The sequence below is a fragment of the Carassius gibelio genome, chromosome B8 (genome assembly GCF_023724105.1).
Source record: "Carassius gibelio isolate Cgi1373 ecotype wild population from Czech Republic chromosome B8, carGib1.2-hapl.c, whole genome shotgun sequence".
NCBI lineage: Eukaryota > Metazoa > Chordata > Actinopteri > Cypriniformes > Cyprinidae > Carassius > Carassius gibelio.
Window position 1 is genome coordinate 7,128,944 of NC_068403.1, and position 12,925 is coordinate 7,141,868.

The window sequence follows — 12,925 nt, forward strand, 5'->3', positions numbered from 1 at the left end:
CATGTTAGAGGTTCTTTTTATTGAACCTTCCTGTGGAAGTGAGGAATCAGGATGGCCATTCCCCAAACCGGAATTCCTGTGTGTGTTTGGAGCTGATAAAACTGCTGTAAAGAATAAACTCCATCCTTCTAGAACTGCTGGAGTCTGTCAGTGAACTCTGAGAAGAATTTAGCATGCTTTTGAAGTGGACAATTAGACACACTTAAAGGGATAGTTCATCCAAAAATTTAAAATGTGAGGTTTATTTTCTTATCCCTAGGGCATCCAAGATGTAGGTGACTTTGTTTCTTCAGTAGAACACAAACTGAGATTTTTAACTCAAACTGTTTGTGCAGTCTATCAGTTTTATAATGTAAGTGGATGGGAATTACAGCTAAAACATACAAAGAAAAAATTTAACCGTACAGCTCGTGACGATACATTGATGTGTAAAGACCATAGACTGTAAAAAAATATGGACATAGTGTCTGTGAGGTCACCCATAGACTCCTCAATAGCGGTTTTGAAGCCTAAAGTGTGCAGAGCGAGCCGTCGCCATCTTGGCAGCGCGTCACCGTGCGACTCCAGTGTTGCCAACTTCTTTCAATGGAAAGTAGCTAAACCCTGCCTGAAAAGTCGCTAAATGTCGCTAGATGACGTAATATGCTAATTAGCATATTCATGACGTAAGTGCGTCATATTATCTTGCCCTTTCTGTGCTCATGTACTGCATTTTAAGGCAGCCAAAATTCTCAATAAAAGTTTTATTATTATTATTTATTATTTGAATGTTTATTATTTGAATGTTTCTGTTGTCCAACAACTGAATTAATATTATAATGACTGAAACGCGCCTATTAAGAATACATAACCAGCTCTCAAAGATGTTAATCTCTGCACTAAAATCCTATTTACGACATTTTCTAATGAAATCACATACACATAAGATTAAGATAATGATTGTACTGTGATTTCAGCTATACTTGTATGTAAAATAGAGTTAGAAGCAACAGAATATATTTTTTTAACTGAAAGTGCTGCTCCTCTCTGCTCGTTGAACATAGCAGATGCAGAGAGAGTGAGGCGTGTGCGTACGCTGGGAGAAATAGAGAGAGAGAGAGCTCGTGCGGCAGTACCGGAGAGTCTCAGAGACTAAATAAGGTCTGTCAAAAAAAGTCGCTAGATTTGTCGCTAGTCGCTTTTTTGGAAAAAAGTCGCTATGGGGGTCTGAAAAGTCGCTAAATCTAGCGACAAAGTCGCTAAGTTGGCAACACTGTGCGACTCTCCCGGATAAACGAAAATGGGCAAAAAGGCGGGAGCTGATTGCTGAAGCCACGGCCACCTAGCGCGACGGCATTGTCAGCAGCGGCAATCCACCTTTCACTCACGTGGCCACACCCTTAATTATGCAGAACTTTAAGGCTTAATATAATTTAAACGGATGAGTTACAAAAAAAAATTCACCACCCTCACAGTTGTCATGAAGGACAAAATTAGCAATATAGACCAAAATCATTTTTTGAACCAGGCTGTAAACATGTTTTTTTCTGCTGTAAAGTTGGACATTTTAACATGGGGAGTCTATGGGACTGACTCTCTTCTGCAGCCAACCTCAAGCGGCCAGTCGACGAATTGCAGTTTTAGTCACTTCCTTATTGGCTTCACGAGAGAGAGCGTGAGGTTGCCGCTCGGTAAAGACACAAAATGTTTGGTCTTGGTCTGTGCAAGAAACTGAACAGTATCTTTTTTTTTTTTTTTTTTTTTACCTTTGAGTCACGTAATGTTCAAACCGTTAGAACACTTCTGAGCTGGCCAGTTGTGTGTGTTCTCAGCAGCAGGCGAGTGAGGCATTGCCTTCTTCTTGCTTTATGGTGGATTGCAGACTTATAAATGCATTACTGCAACCTATCTCTCAAGAGGACCATTGACACTCTATCTACAATCTCAATTAGGAGTGTCAATTGTCTACTTGAGAGATAGATAGCACTTATAAGTCTGCGATCTGCCATAAAGCAAGAAGAAGAAGCGTCTTCACTCACCTGCTGCTGAAAACTTGCTCAGGAGAGTTCTAACAGTTCAGACATTGCATTTCTTGCACAGAACGATCGTTTTGTGTCATTACACATCGATGTATCGTCACAAGCCACAGGGTTTAATTTAGTCTTGTTTGTGTATTATTATATACAGTATTGTTCAAAATAATAGCAGTACAATGTGACTAACCAGAATAATCAAGGTTTTTAGTATATTTTTTATTGCTACGTGGCAAACAAGTTACCAGTAGGTTCAGTAGATTGTCAGAAAACAAACAAGACCCAGCATTCATGATATGCACGCTCTTAAGGCTGTGCAATTGGGCAATTAGTTGAAAGGGGTGTGTTCAAAAAAATAGCAGTGTCTACCTTTGACTGTACAAACATTTTTTTTTTCTGGGATTTAGCAATCCTGTGAATCACTAAACTAATATTTAGTTGTATGACCACAGTTTTTTAAAACTGCTTGACATCTGTGTGGCATGGAGTCAACCAACTTGTGGCACCTCTCAGCTGTTATTCCACTCCATGATTCTTTAACAACATTCCACAATTCATTCACATTTCTTGGTTTTGCTTCAGAAACAGCATTTTTGATATCACCCCACAAGTTCTCAATTGGATTAAGGTCTGGAGATTGGGCTGGCCACTCCATAACATTAATTTTGTTGGTTTGGAACCAAGACTTTGCCCGTTTACTAGTGTGTTTTGGGTCATTGTCTTGTTGAAACAACCATTTCAAGGGCATGTCCTCTTCAGCATAGGGCAACATGACCTCTTCAAGTATTTTAACATATGCAAACTGATCCATGATCCCTGGTATGCGATAAATAGGCCCAACACCATAGTAGGAGAAACATGCCCATATCATGATGCTTGCACCTCCATGCTTCACTGTCTTCACTGTGTACTGTGGCTTGAATTCAGAGTTTGGGGGTCGTCTCACAAACTGCCTGTGGCCCTTGGACCCAAAAAGAACAATTTTACTCTCATCAGTCCACAAAATGTTCCTCCATTTCTCTTTAGGCCAGTTGATGTGTTCTTTGGCAAATTGTAACCTCTTCTGCACATGCCTTTTTTTTAACAGAGGGACTTTGCGGGGGATTCTTGAAAATAGATTAGCTTCACACAGACGTCTTCTAACTGTCACAGTACTTACAGGTAACTCCAGACTGTCTTTGATCATCCTGGAGGTGATCATTGGCTGAGCCTTTGCCATTCTGGTTATTCTTCTATCCATTTTGATGGTTGTCTTCCGTTTTCTTCCACGTCTCTCTGGTTTTGCTCTCCATTTTAAGGCATTGGAGATCATTTTAGCTGAACAGCCTATCATTTTTTGCACCTCTTTATAGGTTTTCCCCTCTCTAATCAACTTTTTAATCAAAGTACGCTGTTCTTCTGAACAATGTCTTGAACGACCCATTTTCCTCAGCTTTCAAATGCATGTTCAACAAGTGTTGGCTTCATCCTTAAATAGGGGCCACCTGATTCACACCTGTTTCTTCACAAAATTGATGACCTCAGTGATTGAATGCCACACTGCTATTTTTTTGAACACACCCCTTTCAACTAATTCAACTAATTGCCCAATTGCACAGCCTTAAGAGCGTGCATATCATGAATGCTGGGTCTCATTTGTTTTCTGAGAATCTACTGAACCTACTGGTAACTTGTTTGCCACGTAGCAATAAAAAAATATACGAAAAACCTTGATTATTCTGGTTAGTCACATTGTACTGCTATTATTTTGAACAATACTGTATTTATTTTTTCGTTTTATGTTTTAGCCGTGATTCTCATCTAGTTACATTACAAGACTGATAGACTGCAACAGTTTGAGTTAAAAATCTCAGTTTGTGTTCTACTGAAGAAACAAAGTCACCTACGTCTTGCATGCCCTGAGGGTAAGCAGATAAACATAACATTTTAATTTTTGGGTGAACTGTCCCTTTAAGAAAAAAAAATCTATGAATTTTACAAAGTACATTTTATGTATTTCTGCTTGGGTCTGTTCAAATATGGAAAACAAAAAACTGTCCTCCAAAAACAATGCACATTACAGTATTTATACAAAACTTTAAATGCCTTTTATTTTTATATTTTCAATGTTCATTTTAAATTTGGTTGAATTATTTCAATTTCTTTTAATTTCTAATTTCTATTTAGCTTTATTTTTATATGCAGTTTTAAATCAGAAGTCAGGATGGTATATATCCATTTAATAAAATATCATAAAATATGAACACAAAGAAACCCATTGTAAATAAAGTAAAAACAAGAGGCCAAAGGGTTCTAATTTATGCCTGAAGGTTAACATGAGGAGGGGGAGAGATGCAGCATTTCCAGTGTCGGAGGAAACAGGAAGCTGCTGGTGGATGAAGATAGCAGGGTCTGCTTCATCCGAACAATAAAAATCTCACCCGCTCAGGAAAAGGATCTGCGTCAGCAGTGAGTGACAGATTTTAGAAAGACCAAATGGTGCCAAATCCAAAGTGGCGGGAGAAAAATCAGTGTTTCACTTAAAGATCTCAAAAGCACAATGGCGTGTTCCTCACATTTCATCGAAAGTAGATTTCCACCTTGCTCTGGAATGGCTGTTCTGAAACACTTCCGTGGGCAGTGTCCTACATTATTTCACAAATACAAACCATTTCCTTAAAACTTTTACCACACTAAATAGGCGCCCAAAGTATGTGGACTCTTAAATTAGGCTTAAAATAGACTTCGCTGCAATATATAACAGAATATCAAACTATTTTTATAGTGATTTGTTTGTTTTTATCAACAATACTGTTCACAATGAGGACAAGTATTTGAACACTTTATAGTTGTCGGTCAGCACATGTGAACCTGCTGATTAAACATTATAAAAGGACACCAAAAAAAAAAAAGAAAAGTTAGTTCTGAGAAAAGATTGTTTAATCTAATACATTAATTTATAAAGCACTTAAAACTAGACCCAAAGTACTCAAATAAAAAGGACACAAACAGCAGCTAAAACAACAAGCAGCAACACTAAAGAGCACAGACACTGAAAAGGAAGAAAACAAATAATAATAAAAAAACTATTCTGACTTGTCATTTCGGTTGGAACATCCATCAGTTATTATTTTATCTTTATGGAATAGCATACTGTCATACTTATCACAGAAGCCTATAGAACTGGTATAATGTGTATACTCTGCAGATGTTCTGTGTGCAGATTACCTATAACTAAAAAAAAGAGCACACTGTGATGGGGACCATATCCCACAATGCATTGATCTCAGTATTTCATTTCTATTCTGATAAATGAATCATAAGTAGTATAATTCATGATTTTCAACATCCTTTACCATTTTTTGAATTATTCAGTCAGACTGACAAGAGGTAAGATGAAATTGGATTCAAAATGTAAAATAACCTTTTTTATTTCAAATATGACATTCATGAAATTAAATATGCATGTAATGGAAAGAATAAAGCACATTACTGTTTGGAATGTTCATTGTTCCGTCCACATCAGGTTTTTTTTTATTTAAACAGTTCTTGACACAAAACACACTGTTTTAAATTAGCTTTACAGAAAATCATATTAATGTTTATAATATCTTCATGCCTTATAGTCATTCAGCCGGTTTGAGCTGGGCTATAGTACTGTACGCCTGTAATTCACATTTAATGATGATACATCAAGCAGCTGAAATATGCTATATACTGTACTATATAAAGCTGGATACACTTACATTAGTTAATTTATTGTTAGTTAATAATTCTTTAATTTATGAGTTATTTGTTGATAATGGGAATAATGAAATCAAATCATTGTTATTTTTATTTATTTACTATTGTATTAATATTTTTAATGCACTTTTATTTTTATGTTTTCATTTTAGTTTAAATATTTCTATTTAGGTTATTTATTTCAGTTTCAATGTTAGTAATTAAATTTAAACGTATTCAGTTATAGAATAAAATGGAATTATTACATTCAGTTATTCAGGAATCGTTTTTCATATACAGTTTTAATCAACAAAAAACTTTTTTAGAAGTTTTAATTGATCATCTTTAACTAACAACACTCTTTCACATAGTATTTTTTCGATTAAATTTTTTTTAAAAATGATAGTATTTCATTACAAAATAGTATTATTTCCTCCCTAACAGCAGGGGGCGCTAAGTATCTAAATATTTATCCTGAATATGGCTATTATAAGTTTGGATTTGGCCACTTGGAAGTGCCATTTCCTGTTACCCACCCCACCTCTTTACAGCAGATGTGAAACAATCCCACAACAGGCACTTTAGCAAAAACAAACATTTAGTTCGTACCATCGGTATGGTTCCAGCACTTCACTGACAAACATTCTGCTACAGATTTGTTCAAATGAAGAGGGCTTTCAGGGAAGGAAGTCAGATCTTGGACACTGAAGGATGTGTTTTGTGGAAAGGCCTTTGTGATATTTGGGTGGAGTGGTCAAAGTCGCTTTAAAAAGAAGACTCTATTCAAACTTAATGAACTTGTTTTGAATTCCTCGCCTCCTGAATGGCAAGGCATTCCATCGCCTAGAAATAGAGAGAAGAACAAACAGTGGAAGTGATGTAAGAAATTCTGTTCTTTATCTGGCATTCCCAGCCCTCACCTGCTGAACCAATCACACCCCCTCTTCCCCCTGAAGCCCCTCAACTTTGCGCTTTGACCACCGGCCGAATACGTTTTTAGGAGCGAGAGGAAGCCATTAATTTGAAGCTCTGTGTTTCTGTCAGAGCACGCAGGCAAAACACTGCTTAGCAAGCTTTGTTCCCGCGCCGGAGGATTGAGGATATGACCTGTTTGTTACACAATGTACAAGAGGCTGACATCTCCTGAGATTTTATGTTATGTGTTTTGCAACCAATCAAATGTATGCTTGTTATATCACACAAACCGAGTCAATAAGAGACTTATTGCACTCACTTTAAGTTGTTCTTCCATCTTCAAGAAATACTGGATAAAATGCATTCTTTTTTTTAAACCTTACATTGGACCATCAGAACAGACCCTTAAAAAACCCTAAAAAAATGGGCAAACCCAGTGTGATGAAGCGAACAGTCAGAATAAAGCAAAATAAGCAAATAAATAGGTATAAAAGCTTAAAATAAAAACTGTCTAAAACTAGAACTGCAAGTACTAAAAACAGTACCAGCTTCCCTCTACAACGTTGAGGCTGGAGTTTCCCTTGCTAGACAGCACAACAATCTTGTCCAAGCTCTCTATCTGTTCACCCAACTTCTACTGGCGGCCATCTTAAATCCACATTTTTTTCCGCTCTTTCCAAATTGGAACGTACCATTTTTTTTTTAATAAAAACTCTTAGATTTTTACTCTTATGATATACACAAGATCTAAAAATGAGTTTAAGTAAATAAATACAATTAATAAGACATTTATAAAGAAAACAAACAAGATTTACAGTGAAACCCGTGATAGTAGACATTTTCAAAATCTCTCCATCACACCCAGCGATTGGGTTGTTTCCAACCAACAGCTGGGTTAAATGTTTAACATAAATACCTAGACGCCTCATTGGCCGCTTTGAGCCGTTGCCGCGATACGTCAATGCGTCCGCCATGTTAGTGAGGGCAAGACTGCCTTAAAACAAATGAAAGTAGGGAGCTGCGGTTTGTACTGAATAAAAACACCATAACGTTCTCACTTACCAATCAATTTCAGAGGTTAAAAAAACAGTTAAAAAAAAAACTTTGCCTCCAGTTGTTTAGTAAGGTTTGGAAAATTATTAATTGAAAGCACATTTGTCTCACTTGATGATTTCGTTGATTTTTTCGGTTTACAAATCTGTTAATTTAGTATAACTGTGACATATTCTTGTAATGTAATTTGAATGTACATTACATGATATGTAGTTGTTTTATTTCTTTCTCTGTGTTCAATCGCAACATTTTTGTTTCTTTTTTTCTCTCTCTTTCTTGTGTCTCGATCAGGTCAGATTACAGCCCATTCCCTTTGAAGTACTGGGATAAAACCTAAATAATACATCTTTAAACACTAATAATTTACTATCGTTGAGAAAATTTAATAAAACAAGTAAATACAAATCACACACTTGAAGTCTGCTTTTCATTTTGATGGCACTTTAGCCTACAGCAGAATACAACAAATAATAACACATGTAACTGATGAGGCTATGGATCCAGTGAAAATGAAAATATGCACTGATACAGTGCACAGTAGAAACATAGTAAAAGTGATATGTTATATTAAAAAGTATATGTAGTACAACTTAAATTAAAGTGAATAATATGAAAAGCGAGTACAATGGTACAATAACATGAGATATAATAGATTTATTAAATTCTATGTATAATATGAATAATACCATAATAAATAACTGAACAACAATAGGTTAATAATAGCAAGAAGAATATGTAATATAAAGGGTGGAATAATACAGAATAGATAAAAATGAAGAATAAATTAATAGTAAAATAAAAAGTAAAATAAAAAAAATTAAAATGTAATTTTAAAATACTAATTATTAATCAAATTAAGACACAACTAATGGCACAACACAAAAATATTGTGGACATGAGTTCCAAATTGTGTTTAATTAATGAGCTCCTTAAGTATAATATATACATGTACTCACACACACACACACACACACACATATAGGCCTATATATAAAATAGAAAATCCTCTGAATCAATCTCAGCTCAAGAAACACATTTTATTTAAGTTTTCAGTTCTGTCTTTCCCTGGGAATAGAGTGGTTTATTTGTGAAGACAAAACCTGACTTAAAGCACTATTCGGACGGGACTAGTTTTCTAAACTACGTTTGAGTTTCGATTCTTACCACCTGACGTCTGTGATTTTCATGTACCAATTCGGACTGGACTAGTATCTCCGTGTTTATTACAGAGGTGGGAGGGTCTGATTTGTGCATCTGGGCGTCACAGAGATCACACGCTCTGTATGCGTGCATTGCATTCATTCAAAATGATTGCCATTAGTATTATTACACAATAAATACTAAATGGCTAGTATAGCAAACCTTGTTAATGTGTGGTTCCTTTTAGTTTAACTTGTTTTCCTTTTTTTTCCTTTTTTTTTTAAATGTAACTGAGTACATATGAACGTGAGTAATCTTACCTGATGCTGATATTACAATAGCCGGTATTAACAGTTTACGCGATCTTGCTCTTGATTTTATTATTTGATTTTTTATTATTATTATTTATTTGCCGCTAAGCAAATATATCAAACATCCGCGTGGTAAGAGCATCTACGGTAATTCACGTTGGCCAAAACACACATAGAAACGTGTTGTGAAATAAAATATCACCGGCAATCACAGACATTCGCATTCGGACGGGATTAGTTTTCTCAGAGGATCACTGAGTTTGCTGAAAAACGGTAGGTAATTTGCGCTGGAATTATCAGAGGTTGTGTGAGAAAAACACAGACGTGGCAGATTCGGACGGGACTAAAATCACTAAGTACGTCTGTGAAACGCAGATATCTCTAACGACCCCCTGTAAAACCAGTCCCGTCCGAATAGGGCTTAAAAACATTAATTCCCCGCCGCTTCCCTCAAGATTTTCTATTTTATTCAATTAATGAGTCAAATAATGTAAAATACTTGACGATGCTTGACATTTTGTTCTAATGCACATTAACACACTCATGCAGAAAACACATTTTGAAACAGTGTTTTGGTTTCCCATGTATGTTGGGCGGCACTTCGGAGCCTGTTCGCGACTCTGTTGATTCAGATCGGGACTTCGGAGCCTGTTCGCGACTCGGTTGATTCAGATCGGGACTTCGGAGCCTGTTCGCGACTCGGTTGATTCAGATCGGCACTTCGGAGCCTGTTCGCGACTCTGTTGATTCAGATCGGGACTTCGGAGCCTGTTCGCGACTCTGTTGATTCAGATCGGGACTTCGGAGCCTGTTCGCGACTCGGTTGATTCAGATCGGCACTTCGGAGCCTGTTCGCGACTCTGTTGATTCAGATCGGCACTTCGGAGCCTGTTCGCGACTCTGTTGATTCAGATCGGCACTTCGGAGCCTGTTCGCGTCTCGGCTGATTCAGATCGGCACTTCGGAGCCTGTTCGCGACTCGGTTGATTCAGATCTGGACTGTGGAGCCTGTTCGCGACTCGGTTGATTCAGATCGGCACTTCGGAGCCTGTTCGCGACTCTGTTGATTCAGATCGGGACTTCGGAGCCTGTTCGCTACTCGGTTGATTCAGATCGGCACTTCGGAGTCTGTTCGCGACTCGGTTGATTCAAATCGGCACTTCGGAGCCTGTTCGCGACTCTGTTGATTCAGATCGGCACTTCGGACTCGGTTGATTCAAATCGGCACTTCGGAGCCTGTTCGCGACTCTGTTGATTCAGATCGGCACTTCGGACTCGGTTGATTCAGTTCGGCACTTCGGAGCCTGTTCGCGACGCTGTTGATTCAGATCGGCACTTCGGAGCCTGTTTGCGACTCGGTTGATTCAGATCAGCACTTCGGAGCCTGTTCGGGACTCCAATCTGTCGATGAGGCAGGTATGTTTTCTTCTGTCCTGATGTGAGAGTTATGAGAGTTTCCCGCTCCAATATGGCGGCGACGTTGACGTGCGGTCGAGGTCTAGGTATATGTCTATGGTTTAACCCACCCTTCAGGGCAGTAACCCAATCGCTGGTTTGTCTGTATTTTTTAATTTAATTTAATTTATATTGAATCATCTACTCTACATATCATCTACTCGTCTATTATCTCTGTTCTTGCTTATATGGAACGTATTGTGACATTTGTCATGTTATAGCATTCATTATTTGTACGTTTAGGGAATGATCAAACTTGATTTGGAATCTGACGCCCTCTTGTGGTCACATTTGTCTTAAGCAGTTCTAAACTGGTGGGTCATGACCTGAAAATGAATGGCAGTTAATATTGTTAGTTTTTATTTTATATATATATATATATATATATATATATATATATATATATATATATATATATATACACACACACACAATGTTTAATGGCTTTTATATATAGTTTTAATATTCAAATATTTTGTGATAGTTTTAGTTAACAATAACACCACTGGCTAATAAAATTATAAAATGCATAAAACAGCTAAGATGGCAAAATAAATAAAAGGAGAAAACTCTGTTCGCAGAGTGAATCAAACTGTGATTTACAGAAGCAGAAGTACATAAACAGGTTAAGGAACATAAACAGGACAAATAGAACCATTTTAAAATGACCTTTAATTTGTTAAACTTCTACATAAAAATTGCCCAGTTTGACAGACATACAATTTTGACTTTTACAATATGAATGATTGGAATTGAACTGAAATAAAACTCATCTCAATGTCTATTATACTGGTTAGCATTTGCAAGAAAGTCACAAGCCTTTCACACTTGATTTGGCAGTTTTATGTTAATGAGGTCTTCGAAGGAAGGGATCCAGCAAGTTCAAATATAGCACAATATACAGAAAAACACAGACATTTCAGCTCTGCGGTAGTGTTTCTTCATGAACCGATATGACGAGATTCGTCACATTCAGAACCTATTATTGAAGAGCAGCCCAAATTTATCCTGAATGAGGTAAATACTTGTGTTTAACATCAAAAATGAAATCAGAATGATATTGACAGGGTCCAAAATTAACAACTCAAAGATTTTACCTGTCTTATTTGCTAACATACTCTATTTTACAATATTTTTATTCACAGTACATTTTTCTTCTTATGACAATGCAGTTATTAAGCTGTTTTTTCCCCATTTTATATTGACAGAAAGGGCAGATCATTGTAAAAACTACAACAATGAACACTTGTGATTTGGTTTTTTTATATTTTAGTGCAAGATATATAAAACAGTACTAGAAGAAAAGAGAAATCTTAGTAATATGGGTTACAAAATCAAGCATTTATCAGTCTTTGAATCACAAATAAATAACTTAAAACCAGCACATTTTAGAAACTTAACCCATTAAACACCAGCCAACAGGCGAATAACATTTTATTTAATCCCCAAAGCCATGGATGTGGGCTTTGTGATTGTTAATCTTGGACCCTGGATAGCAATCATTCAGAGAATCAACAAAAGAATCTAAAACTGTGTGAACGATTTAAAAGAATAGCTTAGGGGGGATGTGTAGACACAAGACCATGCATATATTTTCCAAAAGAAATAAAACACGTAAGAAGATAAAAGTGGAGAGAGAGAAAAAATAAAAACAGGCACAAACACAATTTAAAAAGCTTAAGTTCAACCGTCAGAAACCGAAGGCTTGAACTTTATGGAGAGTTGGACCCCCTAAGACTGGCACACACACAGAGACAGGGCAAGCATGCATGCGTCCAAACACAGCACCAGCTGAGGACCACCATCAACATCTACTGGACCACTACAGCTACACCACACACAGCCACAGAGAGAGAGAGAGACAGAACGAAAGGAAAAGAGAGAGTTTGTTGTTAGGATGAAGAAAAAAATCAGCAGTCTAATATCAAATCAAAGCAGGCAGGCTTTACTTTCACAGATGCTGAATGAGAATTACAGTGTGACGCTTCAGTTTTATGGGTGAAAGAGTGCGAGTTAACTAAGCAGCTAAAGATGTAAGTAGCTAAATATTTCATATCTTGACAGTTTTAATGTTTTATGATAGAAATGTAAAACAAACAGCAGTAATATCCTGTGATGCAAATGACTGGACTTTTAAATTTGACTGTGTTTTGGAAGAAACATTTAAATGATTCATGAAACTTATAGCTGAATGTGGCGAGACAAGAAACATTTTGCCATTCTGTGTTCAACATATTATGCACACATTCACTACTATTTTCATATTTTAATATCCAATTAGTTTCAAAAAGTTATTTTCCCTTAAATCCATTTTAATCCTTTACTTAATTCCATAAG